Here is a 10,612-nt window from a genome sequence, read left to right as displayed (position 1 = left end):
GTGTGTGTGTGTGTGTGTGTGTGTGTGTGTGTGTGTGTGTGTGTGTGCGTGTCTGTGTGTGTGTGTGTCTGTGTGTGTGTTTACAAAAGTCCATCCTGCTCCAGGTTAATTCAGGACAGTCAAGGGGAAGGAGGTAGAATTGGAGAGGGGCCATCTGCGTTGGGGCCCCAAAAGACAATTGATGCTATCCATGGTCCTGAGGAAGGTCTGCCATAGTGAAGGATAAGGGTCTCGGAGGTGGACTTAGTGTCCTGTTGAAGGAGTCAGAGCCCTTGGGTTAGGGCCAAGGTTTACCCAAGCTGGACCCGTATATCATGCTACCTAGCCTAAGACCAAAGCCACAAGGCTTACCCTCTCTCATTGCCAACCTGTCCCTTCCTCCTTCACGTCTCCTTTCCAATTTGACTACTCCATAAGCTTTAGGCCAGACTTTTTCATGCATCAGTGGCCTGAGCCTAGAGATTAATCTGAGGGAAGAAAAACCCTACTTTGTAAGAAAAGGTGGAGTGCAGCAGCCTTGGGTACAGGCCTTCTGATTTATGTCAGCCAGCTCAGCATTCCCTTGACTTAGACCTGAGTCAGTCAGAGTTGCATTAGATTGTTGGATCATGTTGGATATTTGGGGTTAATAATCTATTTCCTACCCAGCCACACTAAGACCCCATCTCAGATAGCAAGTGTCATCCCTCCTCTTTGTACACACACCCCACACCCCCCTCTCCACCCCGGGCCCGGCCACTTTAAAAAAAATTATTTGTAACGAGCTGTTCAAAAGCAGGCTCTGCACAGATGGGGGTTTAATCAGCCGAAGTCTAAGCACATGGGTGTTCCAACCTAATTCAATTTCTGTCAGTTCATTAGGGGGAATATTCATCACCAGGAGATTGCAGATGGGCTAAAACTCAGAGTGGATTCTAAAGAGCTGTCACTCCAACATGGTCCAAACTAGCAGAGATTGGTACTGGATTTCAAGGAGAATCCAGCCTATGGTCTGGCTTGTAGACTTCAAAAATTTCCAGAAATCTAGTCCCACCTGTCTTGTATTCACTATGGGCAAAGCTCTGTGCCAGGCACTATGGGGAGAGACAGAGAATTCAAAACCTAAACCTTGAGAATGCTTCCCATGAGAAGTTTTACACTGATCCCAATCTGGGTGGGTGGGAAAATATCTCTAGCACCCCTGGTTCCCTGAGGATCAAAGACTTAGAGCTGAAAAGATCTTAGAGAGCTCAATACATCTATTTTACACATGAGGGATCTGAGGCCCAAAAAAAAGGGGAAGTGACTTGCCCAGGTTCCGTAGTGGCAAAGCTGAGATTTGAACCCTGATCCTTTTTCTCTTTCTGTTGCACACAACTTCCGCATTGTGCCCTATGATAATTTTTCTTTGTATCCTCAGAGCATTTGCATAGCGCTTTCTTTTGGGTAAGCACTTAATAAGTATGCATTGGGATTGGATTGATTGAATTCTTCTTTGCCACACTCTAATTTTCCTGTGTGTGTCAGTAGACCCTTGTCCATCCTTGGCTGTGAAGTGGCCAGATTTTCTCAACCTAGAATATAAGGGAAAAGGTTTTGTCTGTGAAATTTTTTAAGGGGTAACCTTTATGACTTTTGAAGTGAGGGGGGAAAACCTTATGTGATAGTTCTTTCTATAGCCTTTCCCATATTGAGCAGAGGATGGAAGAGATATTGATGATTATTAGAGAGAAATAATGGTGGGTGGAGCTGGGGCAGCCAGGTGGCACAGTGGATAGAGTGCTGCGCCTGGAGTCAGGAGGACCAATCCAGCCTCAGACACTTAACTAGGTGTGTATGTTACATTCATAATAGGGTATTGGAATGTTAAAGTACGAAATCAAAAAATAATTGGAATAACAGGCAAGTTTGGCCTTGGAGTTCAAAATGAAGCAGGACAGAGACTAAAGAGCTCACTAGTATATCAAACACTCTTTTTAAACAACCCAACAGGGGAATCCATGCATGGACATCACCAGATGATCAATATAGAAATCAGATTGATTATATATTTTGCAACCAAAGGTGGGGAAGCTTTATACAGTCAGTTAAAACAAGACCTGGAGCTGACTGTGGATCAGATCATGAACTTCTTGTTGCAAAATTCAGACTTAAATTGAAAAAAGTAGGGAAAACTATCAGATAAGATAGATATGACCTAAATAACATTCTTTATGAATATGAAATAGAGGTGATGAATAGATTTAAGGGATTAGATCTGCTAGATACAGTGCCTGAAGAACTATGGACAGAGATTCACAATATTGCACAGGAGGCAGCAACAAAAAACATTTAAAAGAAAAAGAAGAGCAAGAAAACAAAATGGCTGTCTGATGAGGCTTTACAAATAGCTGAGGAAAGAAGAAAAGGGAAAGGGAAAGACATACTCAGCTAAATGCAGAGTTCCAGAGAACAGCAAGGAGAGATAAGAATGCAAAGAAAGCAATGCAAAGAAAGAAAAAAAACAATAGAAAGGGAAAGAGAATAGATTTCTTCAAGAAAATTAGAGATGTCAAGGGAAAGCTTTGTGCAAAAATGTGTATGATAAAAATGAGGGGACAGCTAGGTGGCACAGTGGATACAGCACCAGCTCTGGAGTCAGGAAGACCTGAGTTCAAATCTGGCCTCAGACACATAACACTCACTAGCTGTGTGACTCTGGGCAAGTCACTTAATCCCAATTGCTTCACCAAAAAAAAAAAAAAGACAAAAATGGTAAGGATTTAAAAGAAGCAAAGGAAATTAAGAAGAGGTGGCAAGATATATAAAAGAATTGTACAAGAAAGATCTTAATATCACTGATGACCACTATGGTGTGGTTAGAGTCAGACATCCTGTCAAATGAAGTGAAATGGGCCTTAGGAAACATCGCTAACAATAAGGCTAGTGGAGGTGTTGGAATTCCAGCTGAGGTATTTAAAATACTAAAAGATGATGCTGTTAAAGTGCTGCGCTCAATATGCCGGCAAAGTTGAAAAATACAATAGTGGCCACTGGATTGGAAAACATCAGTTTATGTTCCAATCCTAAAGAAGGGCAATGCCAGGGATTGTTCAAATTACTAAACAATTGCGCTCATTTCACACACCAGCAAGGTTATGCTTAATATTCTACAAGCTGAGCTTCAGCAATATGTGAGCTGAGAATTACCAGAAGAGCAGGCTGGTTTTGGAAGAGACAGAGGAGCTAAAGATCAAATTGTCAACATTCACTGAACTATGGAGAAAGCAAGGGAGCTCCAGAAAAGCATCTACTTCTGCTTCATTGACTACAGTAAAGCCTGTGTGGATCACAACAAAATGTGGCAAGTCCTTAAAGAGATGGGAGTACCAGAATCTCTTATTTGTCTCCTGAGGAATTGGTGTGCAAATCAAGAAGCAACAGTTAGAACCAAACATGGAACAACTGATTGGGTTAAAATTGGAAGAGGAATACAAGGCTACATGTTGTCACCTTATTTATTTAACTTATATGCAGAGTACATCATGCAAAATGCCAGGCTGGATGAATCAAAAGCTGGAGTTAAAGTTACCTGGAGAAATATCAACAATCTCAGATATGCAGATGATACCACTCTGATGATAGAAAGTGAAAAGGAATTAAGAAACCTCTTGATGAAAGTGAAAGAGGAGACTATAAAAACTGGCTTGAAGCTTAACATAGAAAAAGACAACCCTAACATCTTGGAAACTGCTCCCATCACTTACTGGCAAATAGGAGAAAAAAATGAAAGCAGTGTCAGATTTTATATTTTTGGGCTCAAAGATCATTGCAGATGGCTACTGTACTCATGAAATTAAAAGACATTTGCTCCTTGAAAGGAAAGCTATGGCAAATTTAGACAGTATACTAAAAAACAGAGACATCACCTTGCCAACAAAGGTCCACATAGTCAAAGCTATAGTTTTTCCAGTAGCAATATATGACTGTGAGAGTTGGATTATAAGGAAAGCTGAGCACTACAGAATCAACACTTTCAAATTGTGTTGCTGTAGAAGACTTTTGAGAGTCCCTTGGACAGCAAGGGGGTCAAGTCAGTCAATACTTAAAGAAATTAATTCAGGCTACTCACTGGAAGGTCAAATACTAAAGCTGAAGCTTAAATACTTTGGCCACATGATAAGATGGGACTCATTGAAAAAGACACTGGTGCTGGGAGGGATTGAAGGCAAAAGGAAAAGGGTATGGCAGAGGATAAAATGGATAAATAATATCATGAAAATAATGAACATGAATCCGGACAGACTTCAAAACAGACTTCAAAAGATAGTGAAGGATAGAAGGGCCTGGTATCTATGCAGTCCCCATGAAGAGTGGGACATGATTGAATGACTGAATAACAAAGTGGTGGAACACCAGGATCCCATCATGCTCTCAGAAGCTTCCTGATTGGCTGAAAGTGAGCTGGAGATTGTAGAACAGGAGAATGAGCTCTAGGGTTGTGAATCAGAAAATTGGCTCAAAGCATTCTGAGAGAAGTTATTATTTTCTTCTGGAGGTTGCCAGATTGCCATGGACTAAAAAGAATCATGACGTTTGGCTTGGAGTACTATGGGTATATGAAATAGTTCAGGGAGTTTATTGGTTTGGAACTAGGTAGATTTATTTTATAGGAACTCCTAATTACCTAATTACTCTACCTTGAGGCAGCTAGGTGGTGCAGATAGAGTACTAGGCCTGGAGTCAGAAAAGACCTAAGTTCAAATATGGCCTCAAATACTATCTGTGTGACCCTGGGCAAGTCATTTAATCCTGTTTGCCTTGGTTTCCTCATCTGTAAAATGAGCTGGAGAAAGAAATAGCAAACCACTCCAGTATCTTTACCAAGAGAATCCCAAATGGGCTCATGAAGAGTAAGACATGACTGAAAGAGTTGAACAACTAAAAATTACCTTACCCTGATATATTTCTGAATTTTTGTATTTCCTTTCCTCTAGAAAATGCAACCTTGTAATCTGGAATGTATGGAGAAAGGTAGCAGATGTCAGACCAGGTCATCTAATTATGATACTAATCAGAAAAGGAAGGGGAACATTTAGTTAGGGTTGGGGTATCTTTGTACTCATTGAACCCATCAGAGAAAAAGAGACTTGGTACATCAAGTAGGGTAATCAAGGAAGTTTAATGGAAGTTTAGAAAGTAGTGAAAGGTGAAAGTCCCGGGGCTGAGGACAAAGTCTCCTGGACAGGCCCCAAGAGCTGTAAGTGGTATCTTGGGAAGCTGATTAAGGGTCAGTGAGGCCTAAAGCCCAGGGCTGGACACTTCCCATGGACTCTCCAGAAAGAAACAATTGGCATTTCCTCTGCTATCCCGTCACCATTCCCAAAGGGAGAAATTGAGGAATAGGGAAGATGTGGGTTTATCCCAGCTCATAGAGCCAATTAGAGCAAGGCAGAGAACAGTCTTGGAGCCCTGACTTCCAGCTCACTAGACACTGTACTTCCCCATTGCCACTAGATACAGGACCTCAGATGGAAGAGGAGAGAGAGGAAAGAATTTCCTTTGTTTAAGAATAATACATTCCGACTCAACGCTAAGCTTTAAGCTTAGGGGTAGGCTGAATACTTGTGCCCCTCCTTTATACAAAGTGACCCCCAGAGGCCATATCCAGCTCTCAGCTGACTTCCTACACCATGACAAGAAAAGAATAAAGAGAGAGGTGATACCTATGGATAAAGCCTTTTCCCCATTAGCCCCTGACCAAGAGAGTTCTCCAGGGATCATCCTGTGTAGGCAGATTTATGAAGGAAAGTGTCTCTTTTGTCCTTAAAGATAGCCCCTGACATCCCCCCAGACACTGAGATTCTCAAACCCTTTGTTTTAGCAAAGTTCAATCACTCCCAATCACTAAGTTGGGAGTTACTAAATTTCGTTTTGTTTTTGGTTTTTTTTGGTGAGGCAGTCGGGATTAAGCGACTTGCCCAGGGTCACACAGCTAGTGAGTGTCAAGTGTCTGAGGCTGGATTTGAACTCAGACTCTCTTGGCTCCAAGGCTGGAGCTCTATCCACTGCACTACCTAGCTATCCTGGGAGTTATTAATTTTTAAAAACTTATTTCTAATCCTTTTCTTGCCATCCAAGTCCTACTTCTTATTACATCTTCACTTGAATAAAAGAATAGCAGCTGGTCAGCATATGGAAAAATGGACTCTATGCAGAGAGACCATTCAGGCTCAGTCCCTAGGGGGGAGTCTCCTTCTCCTCTTTTGCCCAATCTTCCACTACCTTCATTGGCCTGAAGCACTTAGGGGAACCATCCCTTCTGTGTCCTTCACCCAATGCTACCCATCCTCACCTATCCTTTCCTTGGCTGTCTTTTTCCTTCTCTTTAACTTGCTTGGAGATAGAGAATGAATTTACTATCACTGAAGGGAAGAAAGGGAAAATATAGCACCTTTCATACTTATCGAGTTATGGAGTACAGGAATTTAATCATAAAATAATTGTATCCTCCTCATAGGAGTTGGCTGGGCTAAGTAGTAACTAACTCCACCCCGCTCCCTTACCATCCTAGTCCTTGGCTTGGGCTAACTGTGTGGCCAGCCATGATGCTCCTCCATGAGCAGGCTACACATGACTATTTCCTGAACTTGCTTTGACCCAATTCTAGGTTCCTTTTCTAGTTCCTATGGCCTTAAACACCAGAGTCATGCAATTCTATGGCTCCCTCCTCTACTCCTTCCTCCAGGGGACAAAGCCTTGTCCAAGAATCACAGCCTGATCACATCCAACTTGCCTCTTTCTCACTTCATGTCCATGAGTCCCAGGATAATCAGGATATTGCCACTTTCCCACTTCCATGTGCCTAAATCTCCTTTCAGATTGCAGCCCTAGTGAGGGTTTAGCAAAAATACAACTTCAAAGAATGATATTCGGTGAGGAAACTCCCTCTGTCAATGCAGGTTGTTACTTTCTAAGCTTGGAGAGTTGCCTAAAGCATTGAGAAGTCAAGTGGTATATGGTAAATAGAGTGTTAGATCTGAACTTGGGAAGATCTGAGTTCAAATTCAGATTCAAGTTCTTATTAGCTATGTAACCCTGGGCAAGCATTTAAACTATGTGACTTAGTTTCCTCTTCTGAAAAGTAAGGATCATATTAACATCTACCTCATTTAGCTAATGACTTCTGACAGGCTGCACCTGCCAAAGGCAGGACTAAAGCCAAGTCTTCTTGACTTTGAAACTGGCTTTCTACCCATGACACCATACTGCTTCTCAATGATGTCATGAAAAGCTAGCATCTCTATTACATTTTAAGATTTGCAAAGCACTTTACAATGATTATCTCATTTTATCCTCACAACAATCCTGGGAGTTAGGTGTTATTATTATTTCAATTTTACAGTTGAGGAAATTGAGACAGAGGTCAAGTGACTCACCCAGGGTCACACAACTACTAAGTGTCTAAGATCAGATTGAATTCAGGTCTTCCTTACCCTAGGTTCAGCACTCTATCCATTGCATCACCTACCTGTGATATCGGAAACCTAGTGCCACAAAATCATGAAAATCAGAGCTAGAGTTTTCCTACATAGAACCCTTGGTTATAATTGGTCAATGGAAAATAATCTGTTCTCTGAAAGCCAAGTTCAGCATCATGACATACAGTGGCCCCCTTTAGGCAATAGAGACCCAGCAGCATGACCTCTTCCCATCACTCTCTAGTATTCTTCCCAGGACACTCTTCATGGGCCCTGGTGTCAACATGTCACATGTCATTACTAAATCATCTTGTTCCTCCCTGATCGAGGAAGCACCACAGAAATCAAAGGTGTTCTTCCTACAGATTAATTAATGTGGATGATACCCATTATCTAACATATTTCCCAAAGTTCCCAGTTTTCCACACAATGATTCCAGACAGCATTAATTGACTGCAATAGCAATACTCCTATTACTTCCCAGGTTCAGACTAAGATCCTGAATTGTATCTCCCATCAATATAGCCTTTACTTAAAGGCCTTTCTTAATCAGTCAGCCGATAAGCATTTACTGAGCCCCTACTATGTAACAGTCTAAGTGCTAAGCACTGGGCATTCAAAGAAAGGTAAAAGACAGTTACCTGCCTCTGAAGAGCTCACAATCTAATAGGGGAGATGACATACAAATAATGATAATGTCCTCAGAAATATTAGTCAGTGATTCTTTAATACTTCTTTTGATTGGTGAACTAATTATTGTGTGTCCTTCCTCTACTGGCATAGACAGCAACCAAGCCATGTTTTTGCATCCTGTATGACTCTTGTTCTTGTCCTTCCATTAGGCTTGGACCACCCAATGTGCTGGAGGATTTTATCTAGTTTTTATTATTTTTTCATAACATTTTATACTTTTTTGTCTTTATTTCTTTACACTTTGAACAAAAATTATTGTCTTTGATATAATATATAATGTAAAGTTATAATAGTAGCTAGTATTTACATAGTGTTTTAAGGCTTGCAAAGCATTGTATATATATATATATATATGTATATATGTGTGTGTGTGTGTGTGTGTATAAATATATTCTCATTTGATACCCACAACAATCCTGTAAGGTAGTTGCTATTATTATTTCCATTTTACAGATGAGGAAACTGAGGTTGAGAGAGGTTAAGTGACTTTCCCAGGGTCACATAGCTAGTAAGTGTGTGAGGCAGGATTACAAATCAGGTCTTCCTAACTCCAAACCCAGCACTTTCTTCATTGTGGCAACTAGCTACCTCAAAGGTAAGGGATGGTCCTAGTTACTGAAGATCAAAAGATGAAAAAAAAGGCACATGATCTCATCTCTCAAGAAATTTCTTGTCTAATATGGGATAGTTGGAATATATACAAATAACTCTAACATGAGGTGTCTTTGATCCCTCCCATCACTATTTCAGGGAACTAGCGCAGCTCTTTAGCAGTCTATGTGCCCCTCCAACATGACTAGTCCATTTCCTTTTCTATTCATGTATGTCACTGTTGACATTTTTATGCTCAGAAAGAGGTGTTTAGACCTTTGGTTTCATTGTGTAGGAAACACCCTCTACCAATGCCAATCAGCAGCTGTTCTGCAATATATTGTTTCCAAGTTACCTGGGACACTCAGAGGTTAAGCAATTTGTCTAGGCTGAGACAGTCAGTAGTTATGAGAAGTAGGACTTGAATCCAGGGCTTTTGTCTCTGAGGTGAGCACTCTATCCACTATGACTATATTTTCTTTTAGTCTAACTGCCTTTGTTTCCCATCAATAGTGTGGGAAGAGCCACATGTTCCCATAACACCTTCTTAACCGCTCCTCTGGACATAGGTCTCATCTGCCTCCTGTTGGCCAGAGTCTTGTTCAAAGCGTCCCTTGCTTTGTGAACTCACCCTGTCCATGGACAACCTTGGACCTCAACTCAGGAAATAGTTGGCTTCAAAGGCTGAGGTTATGAGTAGGAAGAAAGGGAACTATTGCTCCCATTTCTACAGATGAGAAAACAGGCTCAGCAAGATGAAGCAACTCATGACGTTAGTGACAGACCTCAAGCTTGGAGCCATATTTTCTGATTCTAAGTCTAGTGCTGCTTCTACTTTAGAGCAGAAGAGTCCTATAACTCAATGTGGCCTGGTGGTCCCGTTTGTCTATGAAAGTGATCCAGATTTTAGATTTAGGGTCCTGGACTTTGAGTCAGGAGATTCTGTTTCTTTTTCTTTTTTTTTTTTTTCATTTTGGAGGCAATGGGGGTTAAATGACTTGCCCAGGGTCACACAGATAGCTAGGAAGTGTCTGAAGCCAGATTTGAACTCAGAAAGATTGAGTTTTCCTACCTCCAGGCCCAGCACCCTATCCACTGTGCCACCTACCTGCCCTGCCTGGCATGTAGTAAGTACTTAATAAATGCTCTATTTATTTATCTATCATCTATCTACCTAACAAGGATTCTGCAACTAGAATGTCCCTTGGGCAATGTCCCTCCAGTATCTGAGGGGAGTGGAGAGGATACAAAAAGATGTGAGGATTCCTAACCATTGCCCACCCTCATGGACCATTTCCATTACTGGCCAAGCATCAGGGTCCTGGAACCCCCAGGCTCTGGTGATAGCAGCAGGTGATGGGAATCGGCTCATAGTGACCAGCCAGGGCTTCACCAGGTAATTACCCGGCAGAAGCTGAGAGCTGACAGGGTAATTATTAGCCTCTAATTGCAGGGCAAACCCAGACCGGGATCCTCCTCTCCAAAGCAGAGGGCATTACCATTTGCATAGCAATTAATTACTTTGGGAGCTACAGAATTTAATTACCCACTAATCCGCAAGAGCCAATAATTAAATTACTCTTGAAACAGAGTATTTATTTCCCAGTTAAGCTGAGCAGGTACCTCCCCAGCTTGGGGAGTGTGTCCAGGCAGTGACCCTGGAACTGCCAGTCTGTCCATACACATAGTAACAGAGACAGCCACATGACACAAAGTGACAGAAAGACACAGATATGCCAGCAGTGACTGAGACATCTCGTGACATAGATGTGAACATAGACATGCATGCAGATAGATAGTTGGACAGGAAAAAAAAAAGAGGAAAAAGAAGAGAGGAGAGAGAGAGACAGAGACAGAGACAGAGATAGAAATGAGAGACAGAAAGAGAA

This window comes from Vombatus ursinus, unplaced genomic scaffold (genome assembly GCF_900497805.2).
Source record: "Vombatus ursinus unplaced genomic scaffold, bare-nosed wombat genome assembly UNPS02009205.1, whole genome shotgun sequence".
In the NCBI taxonomy this organism is placed as follows: Eukaryota; Metazoa; Chordata; class Mammalia; order Diprotodontia; family Vombatidae; genus Vombatus; species Vombatus ursinus.
The sequence above is the reverse complement of the archived record's forward strand: the minus strand, read 5'-3'. Positions refer to the sequence as shown.